Below are 19,766 nucleotides of genomic sequence, written 5' to 3'. Positions count from 1 at the left end.
CTGAACAGTGCAAGGACCGCCAACTCAAGCACCGCTGCACAGGGCAAGGTCCGCCAACTCAAGCACCGCTGAACAGGGCAAGCACCGCTGAACAGGGCAAGGACCGCCAACTCAAGCACCGCTGCTCAGGGCAAGCACCGCTGAACAGGGCAAGGACCGCCAACTCAAGCACCGCTGAACAGGGCAAGCACTGCTGACCAGGGCAAGGACCGCCAACTCAAGCACCGCTGAACAGGGCAAGCACCGCTGAACAGGGCAAGGACCGCCAACTCAAGCACCGCTAGCCCATGAGTGGCAGGGGCACTGACGCAAAAGGGACCGTCAAGGGGTGAGTGATGCACTCTGGGCACCAGTCCCCCTCCAGAACCAGTGGAGCGATCCATCCACTACCTCAGTCCTTGGCAGGATGAAGCACTCTGGGCACAAAGCCCCCTCCAGAACCAGTGGAGAGATACATCCACTACCTCAGTCCTTGGCAGGATGAAGCACTCTGGGCACAAAGCCCCGTCCAGAACCAGTGGAGAGATACATCCACTACCTCAGTCCTTGGCAGGATGAAGCACTCTGGGCACAAAGCCCCCTCCAGAACCAGTGGAGAGATCCATCCACTACCTCAGTCCTTGGCAGGATGAAGCACTCTAGGCACAAAGCCCCCTCCAGAACCAGTGGAGAGATCCATCTACTACCTCAGTCCTTGGCAGGATGAAGCACTCTGGGCACAAAGCCCCCTCCAGAAACCAGTGGAGAATGTTATCCACTTGAGAGACTGTGGCTTTGCACTCCCCAGGATGCAGCAGTGGGCAAACCACCCACTGTAGAGACTTGAGAGACTGTGGCTTTGCACTCCCCAGGATTGATCAGTGGGCAAACCCCCCACTGTAAAGACTTGAGAGACTGTGGCTTTGAACTCCCCAGGATGCAGCAGTGGGCAAACCACCCACTGTAGAAACTTGAGAGACTGTGGCTTTGCACTCCCCAGGATTGATCAGTGGGCAACCCACCCACAGTAGAGACTTGACAGACTGTGGCTTTGCACTCCCCAGGATTGATCAGTGGGCAAACCACCCACTGTAGAGACTTGAGAGACTGTGGCTTTGCACTCCCCAGGATTGATCAGTGGGCAACCCACCCACTGTGGAGACTTGAGAGACTGTGGCTTTGCACTCCCCAGGATTGATCAGTGGGCAAACCACCCACTGTAGAGACTTGAGAAACTGTGGCTTTGCACTCCCCAAGATTTATCAGTGGGCAAACCACCCACTGTAGAGACTTGAGAGACTGTGGCTTTGCACTCCCCAGGATGCAGCAGTGGGCAAACCACCCACTGTAGAGACTTGAGAGACTGTGGCTTTGCACTCCCCAGGATACATCAATGGGCATGGAGGCCCCTCGTGGATCTGGTGTCGTGCACTCATCCGGCTGAGGTGCCCCCCCTTCCCTTCCCCCTGAGATGCCTGTTGTATTTCTATCTGATGCCCCTGCAGTGTTCTCTCTGTTTTGATCTGGTATCGTGTGTGGGCCTCGCCCATGCATTTTGGGCCCAGTGGTCCACGGACTATGAATGGTGCAATACCTGGACTAATAATCTTGGTGTATATTTTGTTAATAGTGTATATATGTATATTTTTGCTTACTGAATTTTGATATATTACAATGGTTACACTCATTTCCTTTTGTCTTTGCATTCTTCCGGGGGGGTTGGGGGGTGTAACTATAATGTATAAATATGTATTAGTGTGTGTGTTGTAGTGGGTGGGGGTGGGGGTGTTGCATGTGTGTGTCACTGTTTTTTGCCTCCCCCTCCCCTGTGTCGTAGGTGCAGTACTCACCGTGGTCTTCGCCGCCGGCGTTGGTGCTCCTGGTACAGGAGCAGGAAGACTATCGCAGGGAGAATTTGGAGTTCCGGGTCCATGGTGTCCTCCTTCCTCGTGGAGTGTGTAGAGGTGAGCGTTTTCCCTTCAAAATTCCTGTTTCCGCCGTGTTTTTATCCCCGGTGTATCCACCCTGGAAAAGGTGGCGGATTGGCCTGTCATAATAGTGTGGGCGGTACATTGTCCTCCGCCTGTCTGTTGGCGGTGACCGCCGAGCTGTTTGTTTGTACCGCCGTGGCGGTCGGAGTGTTAAAGTGGCTGTCTTAGTTGGCGGTTTCCGCCACGGTCGTAATTCCAAAATCTTTTCCGCCGGCCTGTTGGCGGTCTTACCGCCGCTTTAACACCGTCCGCCAGGGTTGTAATGACCCCCATTGTCACTAAAATAAAGTACCTTTATTTTTAGCAACTCTGAGTATTGTATTTCTTATGATATAGTGCTAAGTGATATAAGTGGTATAGTAGGTGCTTTGCATGTCTCCTAGTTCAGCCTAAGCTGCTCTGCTATAGCTACCTCTATCAGCCTAAGCTGCTAGAACACTACTAATCTACTAATAAGGGATAACTGGACCTGGCACAAGGTGTAAGTACCACAAGGTACCCACTATAAGCCAGGCCAGCCTCCTACAAGTAGTTGTATGTATATCTCATTGGATGTACTTGTTTCCTCTGATACCACCATGAGTTATTTTAGTACACCTTTCTGGATGTGATCCCTGTTTTAATACTTGTATGACCCTGTAAATCTGAACGTAAGTGGGTGAACCTATACATAGGTCCATCTGTTAGGCAATAAAGGGGTATGTGAGTGTATCTGCAATTGCCTTTGCTTTAGCTGCATATATTACTGATGTCTGAATATGTGAGTGAATGTAGGAGTATCCCTGTTGCCCTGTCACTGGCTGAGACACAGTACACAGGCTTTAGAAATACAAATGTCAGTTGCTTGGTGACTGGTACACACTATCCTAAGCTTTACTTAGTCATTTGAAAATGCATAAGTAACTTTCTAAAACTGAAAACTATGTTTTCGTCCTTGATGGCATACCTACAGCATGTCAGAGAGGTGAGTTTTTTGCACTATAACATAAGTGTCAGATTGCACCATGTAGTTTGATGAGGCCAATTTAACTGATCAGTAACAGATCACAATACAGGTTCTGCACTACTAGACCTCACCCTTGAGAATGTCAGTATTTCTCTGGATAAATGAAATGATTTTGTGAGTACTTCCTTATATATTTGAGTGAATGTAGCTGCCTTCTTCTATTAGCACCATGAGATATTTTATTAAATCTGCTGGCATGTCGCTGCCTGTTTTAGAACCTGTATCTTGCTGGAATTCTCTATATAACTGGTTGAGAATACATTTCATAGCCTCTGTTACGGGATAGAGGGGTGAGTGTATCTTCAATTGCCTTTCTTATTGCTGCATATATAACTGCTTTCTGAGTATGTGAGTGAATGTAGGAGCCTGACGGTTGCCCTACCACTAGCTGAGAAACAGTACACATGCTTTCTAAACATGAAATTCAGTTCCTTGATGAGTTGTATACTCTATGCAGTGCTTCGCTCAGGCATGTCAAACTGCATGTGTAACTTTCTCAAACTGAAAAGTATCTTTCCTAATCACTAAAGCACATTACAACATGCTTGATGATATACATACATCATCTCAGGGAGGTGAGATATTTGCACTGAAACATGAGTTGAGACTTCAAAAGGCTGTTTTATAAGGCCAGTTTCACTGACCAGTGACAGAACACACACAGACTCTGTACTACTAGGCCTTACCCTTTAGAACCACAGTATTTCTCTGGAAACCTGAAAATATTTTGTGAGTATTTGCCTATATTTGTCACTGAAAGTAGCTGCCGTCCTCTATTACCACCATCAGATATTTTAGCAAATCTGTTAGTATGTCACTGCCTGTCACTGCTTGTTTTAGAACCTGTATCTCTCTGGAAATCTCTTTGTAACTGGATGCGGATAAAACTCACTGCCTCTGTTACAGGATAAAAAGGTATGTTAGTGTATCTTCAATTGCCTTTCTTATTGCAGCATATATAAGTGCTTTGTCAGCATAGGGTGAATGTACGAGCCTCTATTTTGCCCTATCACTGGCTGAGACACATTACACATGCTTTGGAAACATGAAAGTCAGTTCCTTGGCTAATGGCATAATCTATCCAGTGCTTGGCTAACCCCTCTGAAAATGCATGATTAACTTTTTAAAACTAAAAAGTATGTTTCCTAAAGACTTAAGCGCATGACAGCATGCTTGATGGCATGCCTACAGCATTTCAGACAGGTGAGATATTTGCAGTAAAATATGAGTTTGACACTTGACAAAACAGTTTCACAAGGCCAATTTCACTGGCCAGTGAAAGAAGACACACAGGCTCTGCACTACTAGTCCTCACCTTTCAGAAAAGCACTATTAACCTGGATACATGAAAAGATTATGTGAACTCTTGACCATATATGTTAGAAAATATAGCTGACTTCATGTATTAGCACAATGACATATTTTAGTACACTTGCCATTAAATGACTGCCTGTTTTAGTTTCTGTATGACTCTCAAAATCTGTGTGTAACTAGCTGAACATATAACACAGTGCCTCTCCTAGGGAATACAAAGGTACGTCAGTGCCTCTGGTACTGTCTTTCTTACTGCCGATCACATAAGTTCTTTCTGAATATGTAAGTGAAAGTACATGTGTTTTTGTTTCTCTGTCAGTGGCTTAAAAACGGCATCCAAGGTCTGGAAACATAAACCTCATTACCTTGATAAATACTATACTCTATGTAGTGCTTGTCTTTAAAATGTGAAAACGCTTAAGTAACTTGCTAAAACTGAAAAATACGTTTCATAATGACTTAAGGACATTGAGCCATGCTTGATGGAATACTTACAGCATGTCACAGAGCTGAGAGATTTCCGGTAAATCATAACATTTATACTTTACAAATTAGTTTTACAGGCAAACATCACAGACTACTGAGATAGCACAGACAGGGTCTCCAGTAATAGGCCCCCACTTCAGAAAAAACAGTATTTGTCTGGATATATGAAAACATTCTGTCACTGCCTGAACAGTATAATTACAGTGCTCTGTTAAGGAAAACAGGAGCACATAAGTATACCTGCATTTACCTTTGTTATTGTAGCATGTATAACTGCTGTCTGACTAAGTGAGTGAATGCATGAGCTTCTCTTTTGCCATATCACTGCATGAGAAACAGTACACATGCTTTACAAACATGAATGTCAGTTCCTTCCTGAGTGGTATACTCTATGCAGTGCTTGCCTCAGCCATCTGAATGTGCATTATTGACACTCTAAAACTAAAAAGTACTTTTCCTAATCACTTAAGCCCATGGCAGCGTACTTGATTGCCTACCTACAGCATGTCATAGAGATGAGATATTTGCACCAAAACATGACGTTTATACTTCAAAAAGCAGTTTCATAAAACCAATTTCACTGACCAGTGACAGATCACACACAGGCTGTGCACTACTATAAATATATACAAATAGTCACACTGCATCTCACACATTATCTCAACTAGCTTGAATACTGTACTATATAGAATATAGTATATTTTAACACTCTAATAGACAAATGCATACTTGAAATGTGTTTACACATCACAGTTAAATCTAATTAACTTACCTGAAAACAAATTGTTATTGACGTTTTTCTTTTTCACTCTTTTCATATAGATGCAAGTTTCTCAGAAATTGTCACATCTATGCATAAGAATGGGGGAGAACTCTAATACCTAGCAACCAGAAATGGCAACCTTCTCAGCTTTGCATTGTGTGATTGTGCAGAAAGTAGCAAATAAAAACAGACATTTCATTGTTTAAATGTGTAAGCCCAGTTTTGAGTGGTTACTAAGTGTTAACTCTTCCATACACTTTTCTAGAGCTGCTAAGCATGCACAGCTTTTTTATTTCTTATCGTGGCTTAGTCGTGATCATCACAACATAGTTGCAGAAAAAACGGGTGTTAAAAACAGATTTATGTTGATGGTATTATAAATAGAACATTACACTTCACTTCATTACCAATGCATCTCTAGGAAATTAAAACTTTAGTCCACAAAATCAGGCTGGCCGTTGGCCTCCCCCACAGTCCCGGAGACCACCACCTCCCCAGGGCTATATAGAAAATATTGATAGGGGGTTCTTTTCGGACCACCACGTCCCCAGGGCATTCTTGTTTGTAGGACGGCTATGCGGCCCCTCTCAAGGAACCACTAATGGCCTTGGGGACAACCACCCACCTGGGCTGGGTCCTGCTATGTCTTGGGGTGTCCACCCCCCTTCACCCTTGTAGTCACAGCTCATAAAGGGCTAAAAAAAGAATTAAAAAAAATACCTTCACATTGATGGTTTTAGTCCAGCTGCACTTTTAACTACTAATGTTTAAGCCTCATACTGAAAGGTGATATTACTCTAAATGACAAACACATTTTCCTTTCCAATTTGTCCAGCAATATCTCATTCTAAGTATATAATATAATATATCAAAGCTTAAAAAACACTCTAAATATTTCCCTCTCACTCTCTTTCTCTCTCTCTCTATCTCTTTCAATCTTTCTCCCACTCACAGACCCACTCAGACACTTATGCAACCACTCACAGACCCACTCAGACACTCATGCACCCACTTACAGACCCATGCAGACCCTCGCGCACCCACACACAACCCCAGTCAGCCTCTCACACACCCACTCACAAACTTACTGACACCCTCATGCACTCACTCACAGACCTGCGCACAAACAGACGCATCCACTAAAACACTGAGGTATGCACTCTTACACCCAGACAGACACTCTCACAGTCACTCTCACAGTCACTCTCACCCCCAGATACACCCTCTCACACCTATTCTCACGCACATAGAGGCCGTGGCCAACTCCTGCCAAGCATGGACAAAGGGCTGTGCACAGCAGTGGATTGGGTGGTTAGAGGGCGTTGGCCACAGGGTCTGACTGCAGACCAGGTCTTGTGGGCAACCGTGTAGGTCGTGTGCGGTGCTAGGTTGGGTGCTTACTATATGTTAAAAAAAAATCATTTGCGGAAATTAGCAGTGCATAGAGAGGGCACGAGTTATAGTTGCCTTCGGGCATGAGTTATAGCTATTTGAAACTGATAGACCTTGTAATATCTGGGAACTTAAATATGATTTTTTTTTGTCCACCCCTGGAAGATGACATACTGCAAATACAAGATCACATGTGCAATGCCTAACCACAGAGGTGCAGTATTCCACTGTAATCAGACAAAACATGGAAACGTTTTGTAACAGAAGTAGCTCAATTAGGCCTTAGAATACTAAATGGCAGATTTTCAGCAGATAGCCTCCTGCACTGATGCACTGGACAACCACAAAAACTTCAATAATCGATTATACAAGAGTATCTTTCTCCATCAGTAGAAGGCAGTGTGAGAATTACATACACATGAGCCAAATCACACACCTGGCAGCTGTTTCCTCCCAGCAACCTAAATAATGCCCACAACATAGGATCTTCTTTCTTCCTCTTCATCTTGACAGCTAGAAGCATGAAGTTCACCTACCTCAAGATGAAAAGAAAATTAACTGGGAGGAGATAGCCCCTGCGGTGTAATTTACCTCAAACAACTACATGGGCTGCCTCCTTTCACCCTCAGTGGAACCCAATAGGCACCCTAATGCAGGAGGTGATACAGTCTGTCAATGAATTGGGGGGAGGAGACCCACAATGTGAGGAATAAAAAAAAGAAATGGCAAGATGAGAGGAGGCAGGTGAAGGAGAGGTTCTCCAGGATGCAGCTAGTACAAGGCTTTTTGGAGGGCAAACTAGATTCTGTCTCACCCTTGAGGAGGCCGTCCTCCCCACAGTTGTCCCCCTCCTGCTACATAGGGTGTCTTTTCCCGATAACACTAATGTGGAATCAGATAAGAGTATAAACCTCTTTTTTTCTGTCTCTTTTACTAAAAGAAAATGGACAGTCACTTACCCATATCTGCCCTTTACAAATACCTACATTGCTAGGTGTGGATCACAAACATACCAATTAAAACACACTCAAATACAAAGCCTATTAATTTTAACATGTTGTATTATTATTTATGTCAGTATTCTCTTTCCTTACTGCCACTCTTTTGGGAACATTGGTTGCAATAGCTGGGGCAGGACTCATTTCAGGTGGAAAAGGGCAACACACAGGACAAGTCTTATAACACAACCCACCTACGCACACAAGTATGTCCGTATCCTAACAATGAGACTAACACACCATAGAGGATTTTTACTATTTGTTTGGTTGAACCCTGACACTATATTTTACAAAGCATATTGGAATGACATATATATAGTCAAATTTCATCTTGACATTTGTACAATTACTATATTTTTATACTTATATATTTATTTTAGTCTTTGTAAGTCCCTGTGTTGTTGTCCTTCCAGCAACTGCCACTACAGCAACTTCTGCTCCTATCAGTGCAACTAAACCTGCACTGGCACCACACAGCACGTGGGTGGAATACACTAGTATGCTAAACGTTTGGATCTAACTTCTTCCTTTATTACTTATAGGGTAGCTCTGTGTGTGTCTTTTGTCACACATCACAAATGGCATCATCAATATGCAATGCAATAAATTTTCATATGATATATTGTCTTATACATTTTCAGTTAGATCTGCCAATATGAAAGCACTTTAAAATATCTATTAGCCAAGGTCAAAGCTTGTAAGATATCAATCTTTGTTGTTCTCAAAATGAATACTGAAACCATTTAAATAGCATTTCCTTGCATGATTTCTAATGACTTATTCCATTATGTATGTCTCTCTCTCCTGTCAGCTTATGTCATGCAACAGCCACTTTTGTCTGCCTTGAGAACATCAGCATCAATGACATTAGGGGACATCTTGGCAGCAGATATTAGGTCCTCTACCATCCCTCAGTTAGGTATGTCTGATACCTTTGATCTTAACTGCTGCATTTCATCACTAACTTGGTCTACAAACTTGTTTATCACAACTTTGTTCAACCTGAGTGGAGAATCCAGTTCTCCTCCAAACAATAATGTCAGAAGCCAGCACTACTCAACAAGAAGAGAAGGAAGAGATGTTGCTGGTCAAATAGGTCAAATAAGAGGAGGACCTAGATGAGGAGGAGGACATTATTGCTCCCTCACAGAACACCTTCAAGAAGGTAACTTATTGGGCAAGAAGTGGGGCTTCTTCTAATTCACATCTGAGTATTGCCAGTCTCCAGTCAATAACTAAGCAGCCACAAATGCATGTTCTTCCAACACAACACTAACCTCCACACAAACCTCAAGTAACAGGTACCTCTGTACCACGTCCTGTATACCCCGCAAATGCAGGTGCATCTCCAGCATGATGTGAGGTTGGGTGCAGGACCTGGCCGCTACTCCGGACTTCTCTCAATCATTTAAGGGACACAGCACTTCTGCTGAAGAGGCAGTATCACCCATTCATCAATCTCTCCCTCAGAGCATCCTAGCTGCCGCTCCTCTCTGTGTTGGTCAATGAGCTGGTCATATCAGACAGCCACAAATGCAGGAGTAGACATGATTTAATTTTGCTCACTGGGAACATCCGTTTTACCAACAGAAGACTAATGTGTAGGAAAATATTAATCCAATGGGGCTACTCTCCGTGAGCTTGCTGATGCTCTTAAAGAACTCTCTCAAATGACTGACAGACAGGCTCATGCCTTGAATAATGTTGTAAAATGTTACCAAGACATGGCAAGGATGCACCATAAATATCTCAGAATTTTTAAAGAAGAGGGTACAAGAAAACATGCCTTGGCTTTGAAAGTGATGGAGACATTAAGCAAAAAATGCCAATGTCACGCTTCTCAGGCAATGCATGCATAGGAGGAACACATCACCTGTCGAACTCAGACTTCTGTCATGACCACCTGCAAAACCTCGACATTCACCTCCTCAATCCCCAGTACCACCAACTCAACCACCAGTACAGTCTCACTCATTCTAACCATCAGCATTGCATAAGAGGACTACTATAAGACACCCCCAAAAACATTTGTTTTGCCTGTAAAATAGCTACTCTATCCCTCACACAGCCACTGTTGCATCACCATTTTCATCTATCAAAACTATTATACTTTTCTGATTACAAACTTGCTTCTAACTTTCATGTGTGATGAATGTTTGATGTTATTATTTAATTATCACTATTCACTTCATGTTATACCTCAATGCACACAGCAGGTGAAAAGGCAGGTAATTTATGACATCAAAATGTGTAATTGAATGGAAACGTCAATTTGACTGGTAGAATTAATTTCCAAGTAGCTTTTTCCCTGGCTTCAATTCCCTCTCGAATAATGGACCTTTGCTGAAGAAATCAGTCAGGCATTCATCAATCTTTCGATCCCTGTACCCCCGAATTGCAAATCCCATTAGGACAAGTATATTGTCCCAATGTTCTCATACAGAGGTGAACACGTTCACAATTGTGGCTTGCCTTCCTTCAACCCTGGGAGCAGGTCCAGGGCGAGAGGACACTAGGCACACAGGTCTGATGTGCACTCAATACACAGGAAAGAGGTACATTCCTTCAGTTGTTGGTTTAACTTCAAAGTGTGATGTGTTTAAATATTTCAATCTGATACTGAAAGCATCTTCTAACTAATTAAGCATTTCTTTCGTAATGCAATAATCTGTAAGTTTTGAAAACAGGAGGCAGGACATTAACATTTGAGTTATAAGTACATTTTTATGAAGTGTGAAACTTGAAGCATTTAGCATACAAATAATAAGTTGAACCCTATCTAGATTTTATTACATACCCTACTGACAGGAAAATGTATATCCAGTTTAGGTTTAGAACTCTGCCTCTGATTCAACATGTCCAGCTTCTACTGCTTTCATGGAAACTGTTGTGCATGACAGTTTAGGTTTAGAACTCTGCCTCTGATTCAACATGTCCAGCTTCTACTGCTTTCATGGAAACTGTTGTGCATGACCTGTTTGTTTGTTCTGCTTATACTCAACTGAGACTGCCCTGGATTAAACCAGTCTGCTCTCACATGGAGATGTGCTAATGCCTTAAGAATTATAAGAACAGAACCCAGCCCATTATTTGCCTGTGCCGTAGCCAGATTCCTGGGAAGGCCGTGACTCCTCAAACTTAAAGCTATGGCAACACAATCTCAATATCCATAGATTATGCAGCCTCAAAAGTTCCTTAAGATGAAACTATTACCGCCTATTGTGCCTTATAAATAAACTTACACAAGGCATAATTTCACTTCAGTATTCATAGCAGACCCTATAATGAGGTTTTTGTAGAACAAGTGTGTACCCCTAGCTCGATCTGTTCCCTACCGCCTGTTGGAGGCTGGCTCTCTATATAGAGTACAAAAACAATGTACACTGTGCAGAGAGTCCAATCAACCCCATTTGGTATTCAGTGGTAATAAATAGACCACCTAATGCTCTATTTTTAGTGGTAGCTTGGTCGAGCAGTTAGGCTAATCTTGGAGAAGTGCTAAGCATTTGTTGAACCCCGTATCAATACATGTGGACACACACACAAGAATAACTCGAGAATTTACAAAAATACTTCAGATTTTTATATACATTTTAAGACCAAGATCATCAAAATCAGGTAGGTACTTTTTAAGTTATGACTTTTCAAAGTTCAGCAAAAATAGTATTTTTGTGCCTAAATGTGCTGTAGGAAAGTGCTTCTTTTGACATGGTCACATCCCACTTTTTTCTGGGTTTCTGGTGTAATTTTGACTGAAAGTGCACTGGGTTCCTACTAACCAGGACCCTAGGGCCAGAACTCTTTCCCCCAAAACTGCACAGTCATTTTTCTCAATTGGCAAAACCCTCAGCACCCAATGTATGTCCCTTGTAAATGGTACCTCTGGTGCCTAGGGCCTGGGGTAACAAGGAGGGTGTCTATGGGCTGCGGCACAAATTTGCCAACCTGACAGACCCCTCACCAAACGCATGACCAGCTGCCATTGCATTCTGCATGTCTTGGTGCAGAAAAAAGTGAAAACACAACATGGCACACAATTTGTGTACCATGTCCCCTAAACACTGCATGCCATATATTTAAGTCACCCCTCTAGTAGGCCTTGCAGCACTAAGGCAGGGTGCATTCGATTGCACGTGAGGGTATATCTGCACTGACAGATACGCCCCTGCTTTGTCTTTGTCCATTTTCAGACATAGTAAATTACCAGGGAAGCCATTTTAAATGCATGGGCTTGACACTGGTCACTATTGTTTTCATCCATAGGTTAACACTGAAGAACTCTGAGAACTGCACTGTCTTGATTTTTTAAACTGAAAAGTATTTATGCTTGAAAAAGTGCTTACCTGATTACAAAGTTCTTGGGTTTGAAACATATATAAAAAGCAGCGTTATTTTTTTCTAAATTGGTCTCAGATATTATTCATTATTATTAGTCCTATCTACTTTTGCCTCTGAAAACCAATATGGGATCCACTGGTGTACTTCTTTTTAGTGCACCGTAGAGAGCCAGCTTCTAACTTCAATGGAACAGCTGTGGGGTCTGCGACTTTGCATTTGCTAATATCACTTGTTAAATAAGTGACTACTCGTGTATATCCAAAAAAGACCTTAAGTTCAATTGCCTTTTTTTGAATTGTGTAATTTTTTCACAATTCCTAAAATTACTGTTAGGGCCCTGGTTATGTCCCTGTAGTTTAACTGTGTAAAAATCTTTAAAAGTTACTTTAGTTATGTTTGTAAAAACTGTGTTAGGATTTTTTCTCTAGGTCAAAAAGGTCCCAACTTTAGAACAAAAATGAGTACCACAGAAAGTGTGGAAAAGGAGCTGAACCTTACTCCTTACCTCCAGCTTTGTCATAAGCAGTTAAGAACCCTCTGTAAAGGGTACAACATTAAAACAGGCTAAAATTCTCTCTCAAAAACTCCAAGAGCAGTTGACAGAGTGTGAGCAGGTCTATCCTACTGATGGAGGCACTGACCCTGCAGATAAGGGCAGCTCAGGTGAAGAGGGGGAACTGGACCCTCCACCACTTGAAAGAGTGGAACCTGTATCCCACAAACAACCCCAAGTGTCTAGGACCACCTCCCCCCTCTAGTAAAGAGGGTTAGGTTCCTCAAGATACAGAGAAAGGCTCTCTGAAGAGGGGATTCTTTTAGGGAGATTAACTTTGGAATTTGCCCATGAAGACAGAATCCTGGCAATGGAGAAGGAAAGAAAAGAGATGGGTTTCGCACCCATGAATGGTGGCAGCAATTTTGCAATTAGGGGAAGAAAAGAGTTCTCTGATACTAAAATCCCCAAAGGTATTGTCCCTTAATATGAGGATGGTAATGATATCACCATGTGGTTCACAGCCTTTTCGAGGGCCTGTGTGTCCAGAGACGTTAACAAAAAGAACGGTGGCTCCCTCCTTTGGGAAATGTTCTCAGGAAAGTGCAGCGATAGACACCTGACACTGAAAGAGGCAGATGACAGGTCCTACGATCTCATGAAGGATCCCTGATTGAGGGATTTGGACTTACTTGTGAGAAGTACAGAATCAAATTCATGGAGACTTGAAAAACCCAGAGTTAGTCCTGGGTGGATTTGGTGGACTTCTCAGTGAAGACACAAGGTGGCTGGTTAAAAGGTAACAATGTTCATGATTATGAATGGCTTTTCAATTTACTGATGAAAGAGCATCTGTTGAGTAATTTGTGCAGTAGTCGCTACACTAGTACTTGTTAGACCTAGGTCCACTTTCTCCTTAAGAATTGGAGAAGAAGGCAGTCCACTTGGTCAAAACAAGGGTGACCAAAACTTCCATTGGTGGGGACGACCACAAGAAAGAGGCCAAAAAGCCCCCACAAGGGAAAGAGGGTAACCAAAACAAAGATAAAAACAAAGATTGTTCTAAAGGCCCCCAAACACCTGCACAGGAGGGTGGGGCCCGAGATTCTTGCCAACCCAAGGGTGGGAACAAGAGCAAAAGGCTTGGGGCCATCTCTGCAATGCCAATGGACACTGAACTAGAGATCTTATATGTCTTAACAAAAAGTTAGTGCACCTGCAGTAAGTGCAGGGGTATGTTTCCAGATGGGATTCCAAGTAGGCCTTGACCATGTCAGTGAGCTTACTGAGGCAACTTTAGCCTCAGAGGGTAGCGTGGATGCAGCTGCCCTGGCTGCCTTGCCCAGTAACCTGGAGAGATACAGACAGCACCCACATATCAATGGGATTAAGGCTGAAGCACTGAGAGACCCTGGTACCAGTGTCACCATGGTGACTGGGCAACTGGTATCCTCAGAACAATGTCTAATTGGTGAGACATATATAGTCCTCAACACTGATAATCAGACTAAGGTACATCCCATAGCAATGGCATCCTTAGAATAAGGAGGGGTTATTGGTCAGAGGAAGGTGATGGTGTCTCCTGAAATACCTGTACAATGTCTGCTAGGAAATGATCTGAAGGCTGAAGTCAAATCAAAGACCCATGAAGCAATGCTGGGTATCCCTGAATGGGTTTGTGTGAAAACAAGAACAAAGAGCCAGGCCCAGGGTAACAAAGTAGAGTTAGGGTCTGGAATAATGGCCTAACCTACCAAGAGGAAAGATATCTCAGCTCCAGAGGGAAATGAGGCTCAGATGCTTAGGACTTACACGACAGAGCTCTTAACAGCAGGGAGACCCTCTAGGAAGGATCTGTGCCAGGGACAGAGGACTTGTCCCACTCTTGAAGGCCTGAGACAGCAAGAATCTGATCAGGAAAAAGAAGATATCAGTGGCTCCCATAGGACCTATTGGGAGGTGGGACTACTAGTCACTGAGGCCAGAGACTCCTAACCTGGTGCCACTAGGACAGTGGTAGTGCCTCAATAGTTTTGAGCATTTCTCCTCACTTTGGCCCATGATATCCTTCTTAAGGGCATCTTGGCCAGGCAAAAACATGGAGTCAGTTGGTATACCACTTCTACTGGCCAGGTATGTCCCAGAAGGTGAAGGAGTTTTGTAACTCATGTGCAACCTGTCAAGCCAGTGGCAAGATAGGTGGCCACTCAAAGGCTCCCTTAATTTCACATCCAGTGGTTGGGGTTCCCTTTGAAAGAGTAGGGATTGACATTGTCGGTCCCCTTGACTCTCCAACAGTATCACAGAGCAGATTTATACTTGATGAAGTGGATCATGAAACCAGGTACAGTGAAGCAGTTTCCCTGAGGAACAGTAGTTAAGGCCCTCATTGATGTGTTCACCAGAGTGGGCTTTCCAAAGCCCAGATGGAGGTGCAAACTTCATGTCTGACTACTTGAAACACAAGTGGACAGAATGTGGCGTGACCTGTAACTCCACTACCCAATATCACACACAAAACAATGGCCTTGTTGAGAGATTCAACAAGACATTGAAAGGTATGATTGGTGGACTCCCTTAAAAACTCAGAAGGAGATGGGATGTTTTACTTTCATGCCTGTTTTTCACTTACAGGGAAGTGCCACAGAAGAGAGTATATCCCTCCCCCCCTTTAAGCTTCTGTTTGATCATCCTGTGAGGGGACCACTTTGTCTTGTGAAGGAAGGATTGGAGAGACCTCTCAGAGAACCGAAGCAGGCTATTGTGGACAATGTGCTTGACCTTCATTCCAGGATGGCTGAGTACATGGAAAAAGCTTCCAAAAACCTTAAGGCCCGCCAAGAGCTCCAGAAGCTCTGGCATGACCAGAAGGCTGCACTGATGGAGTTCCAACCAGGGCAGAAGGTATAGCTCTTGCAGGAACCCCAAAAGGGTTGTCAATGTAAACCATCTTAAACCCTATCACGACAGAGCTGGTAGGACCATGCTCATCGTCACTAATGAAGGACAGGAAGCTGAGAGTGAACCTCTTCCTGATCTCCTCCCCAGCAACCCCAAAGATGGTTCAGGGAAGGAGTGGCCTTTTTATACACCCTCTCTGACCAACAGCAGACTGATAGCAAGTTAGTCTTGCATCAGGATGCTGAGCTCTCCTCCTTCACCCCTGGTCAGACAATCTGGTGCACAAATGAAGTGGACACTGGGGATTGCTTGCCTGTCAGAAATAAAATCTATAGTCTGTCTGATCATGTCAAGGTGAGCATCATAAAAGCTGAGGTCAGCAAGATGCTGAAACTGGAAATCATAGAACACTCTGAAAGCCCTAGGGCCAGCCCAGTCATTTTAGTCCCCGAGCCTCATTCCCTGGGTGGAAAGAAAGAACTTAGGTTTTGTGTGAACTATACGAATCTCAATGATATGACCAAAACAGATGCCCACCCAATTCCTAGAGCTGGTGAGCTGATTGGCAGGTTAGGGTCCGCCAAATATCTCAGTACTTTTGATCTCACATCAGGGTACTGGCAGATAGTTCTGACCCCTGGAGCCAAAAGAGAAGTCAGCATGCTCCACTCCTGATGGGCATTATCAGTTTACTGTTATGGCCTTTATTTTGAAGAATACCCCTGCCACCTTCTAACAGTTGCTGAACAAAGTCCTTGCTGGGTTAGAAGACTTTAGTGCAGCATATCTTGATGATATTGTTGACTTCAGCTCTACCTAGCAGGATCACCTGATCCACCTTGGAAATGTCTTTGAGACTCTACGAAAGGCAGGTCTCACTATCAAGGCAAGAAAATGCCAGATAGGGCAGGGCCAGGTTGTCTACTTGGGCCACTTTGTAGGTGGAGGACAGGTTCAACCACTACAAGCCAATATCCAGGCAATTATGGACTGGGTGGCCCCAACAACCCAGACTCAAGTCAGGGCATTCCTTAGCTTGTCTGGGTACTACAGAAGATTTGTGAAACAATAGGGCACCATTGTAGCCCCTCTCACAGAACTGACCTCCAAGAAAATGCCAAAGAATGTAAACTGGACAGTAAGCAGTCAAAAGGCCTTTGACATCCTGAAAGAGCCAATGTGGTCAGCACCTGTTCGTAAAGCTCTAGATTACACCAAGCAGATCAAAGTGCAGACAGATGTCTCTGAACATGGGATAGGAGCAGTCTTGCCTCAAATCAATGATGCTGGCTATGACGTACCTGTTGCTTTTATTAGCAGGAAGTTACTCTCAGGAGAGCAGTGTTTGAGTGTTATTGAGAGGGAAGCCTTTGCTGTGATTTAGTCCCCGAAGACACTGAGACCATACTTGTTTTGTTCTCACTTTCTAGTTCAAACTGACAACAGGCCTCTCAGACAGATAATGCAAATGAAAGGTGAAAATCCCAAACTGTTAGGATGGTCCTTCTCCCTACTTGGAATGGACTTTCTACTTAGAAAAAGATGACTCTTCTGGGAAGGGTTAGTTTCATCCTCTTTCATTTGGGAGGGAGTCATGTAGGAAAGTGATTCTTTTGACATGGTCACCCCCCACAATTTTTGCATAGTTTCTTGTGTAATTTCAAGTGAACGTGCACTGGGTCACTGCTAACCAGGTCCCCAGGACCAGATCTTGTTTCCCCAAAACTGCACAGATGTTTTTCCCAATTGTCAAAACCTTCAGCCCCTACTATAAGTCCCTAATAAATGGTTCCCCTGAAACTTAGGGCCTGGGATACTAAGGAAGGTCTCTAAAGGCTGCAGCAGGAATTGTGCCACCCTAGGGACCACTCATCAAGCACATGACTAGCTGCCATTGCAGGCTGGGTGTCTTGGTGCAGACAAAAGAGAAATTACGACATGGCACACAGCCTGTGTGCCTGGTCCACCAAATACTGCACACAATACATTGAAGTCACCCTTCTAGCAGGCCTTACAACCCTAAGGCAGGGTGCATCATATTACATGTGAGGGCATACCTGCATGGACAGATGTGCCCCTGCTATGTTTTTGCCAATTCTCACACAGAGCAAGTGACCAGGGAAGCCAATTTAAATGCATGTGCTGGACACTGGTCACTACAAGTTGCCCAGCTACGTGATGGCTTCTCTGAATATGGGGATGTTTGGTATCAAACATCTCAGATTAATAAAACCTCAGTGATACCAGTGAAGGGTTTATTAATAACTACAACCAGAGGGCACCTTAGAGGTGTCCCCTGAAAACCTACCAGCTACTAGTGTGTTGACTGACTGGTCCTGACCAGTTCAGCCACCATAGACACGTTTGTGCCCCCCCCATGATGAGAGCAAGCGTTCTCAAAGGTCAGCCTGCACTGGACGGGGGTGTTATCACCTTACCCAGGCAGGATGGACATTCCAGGGTGGGAAGCTTCAAAGGCCTAGCCACCTTTGTAATGCAACCCAGGTGTCCCCAGATGATGGAGACAACAGACCCCTTCCATTCTGACCCTACTTCTGCTGGCAGAACAGGTGGAAAAGTTAGGCAGATTAGGTGGTTGTGCCCCTAAAGTGGCCGAGCTGAAGTGGGCAATACTTTTTAAATTCCTCCATCTTGTTTGGAATGAAATAGGTCACTAGGGTTAGGGTTATGCCAACTCCCCAGCAGAAGTGGTCATAGAAAGTGTGTAGTCATCCTAAAGGTGGGCTGCCCATTGGCTACTGCCTGGCACTCCCTGTAATGCCCCTAAATTGAGTTTTTAAGTGGCACCCTAAACCCTAGAACTCGATTCTGATGACATAAGAAGCAAAGGACACAGAGGAGTTGCACCTGCAGAAGAGGAAAAAAAGAAGCAGCTGGCTTTGAACCAGCTCCTCCGGCCTGCTTGCTGACCTCGATGGACACTGCCCAAAAGATAACTCATCCTGCAGCTGAGCTTCTGAGAAACCCAGGAGGACTGCCTACCTTTCATAAAGGCTCAAGACTCCTGTGAGCAGTGGCTCTGCTTTGCAAAGAATTCTCAAGAAAGGACTCTGCAGCCTTCATTGCAGCAAAGACCCGACACCCGAAGTGACAGCTGAATCCAATGCCAACGACCCAAGGTGAAGCCAACCAATGGTGCCAGCAAGGTTCCCCAGCTGTCCACTGTTCAGGTCCAGTGTGGTTTCACCCATCTTGGTTTCCCCCAAGTCGCCAGCAGACCTTGCATGAAGGCCCACTCTCCTGCAGCCTGGTGGTGAGAGAAAACTGGATACCTCCAGCAACCACTTCACCAGTGGCCCCTGACCCCATCTGAGCTGGTTCACTGGTGCCAACAATGTTCCCCAGCTCCCCTGAGCTCAAGTCCTTCCTGGGTCCCCACCTGCTAGACTCCTCGATGACTCTTGCAGCCTCAATATACAGGACTCCCTGACCGAGAGTGCTCCTGGATGTAGAAACCCGACGCCTACGGACACCCCTGCATCCATCGCCCCTGGGCCCTGGAGAAAAGGACCAAAGATGACCTACGTCCCTGAGCACCCTAAGTCTACTACCTACCTGCCTGTTGTCCCCAACTGGCTTGCTAGCCAGAGCCTGCAGCCTGTCTTCATGAGGACCAAACTCCTTTAGGAAACCATTGGGCACCTAACTCCTTACTGCAGCCGGCCGCCCCAGTGCTGCCCCGAGTGACCTGCTGGTGTGGTTCTGATCAGTGTCCAGTACTTACCTTAACTCACTGAGATTGGCCTTGTAACTCATTTTTAACCCTGTGTTTGCTGAACGTTGTTTTCCTCAATAGGTTGACTTTGAAGAAGTCTGAGAATTGCACTGTGTTGATTTTTGAAACTGAAAAGTACTTATGCTTGAAAAGGGTTTACCTGATTACGAAGTTCTTGGGTTTGAAACATGTATAAAAAGAAGTGTTCTTTTTTTCCAAATTTGTGTTGGATTCATTCTTTGAGTGTGTGTCTCATTTATTGCCTCTGTGAGTACAACAAATGCTTAGCACTACCCTCTGATAGGCCTAACTGCTCGCCCACACTACCACAAAATAGAGCATTAGCCTTATTTACTTTTTCCTCTGCAA

This window comes from Pleurodeles waltl, chromosome 5, assembly GCF_031143425.1.
Source record: "Pleurodeles waltl isolate 20211129_DDA chromosome 5, aPleWal1.hap1.20221129, whole genome shotgun sequence".
In the NCBI taxonomy this organism is placed as follows: Eukaryota; Metazoa; Chordata; class Amphibia; order Caudata; family Salamandridae; genus Pleurodeles; species Pleurodeles waltl.
This window is presented reverse-complemented; position numbering follows the sequence as displayed.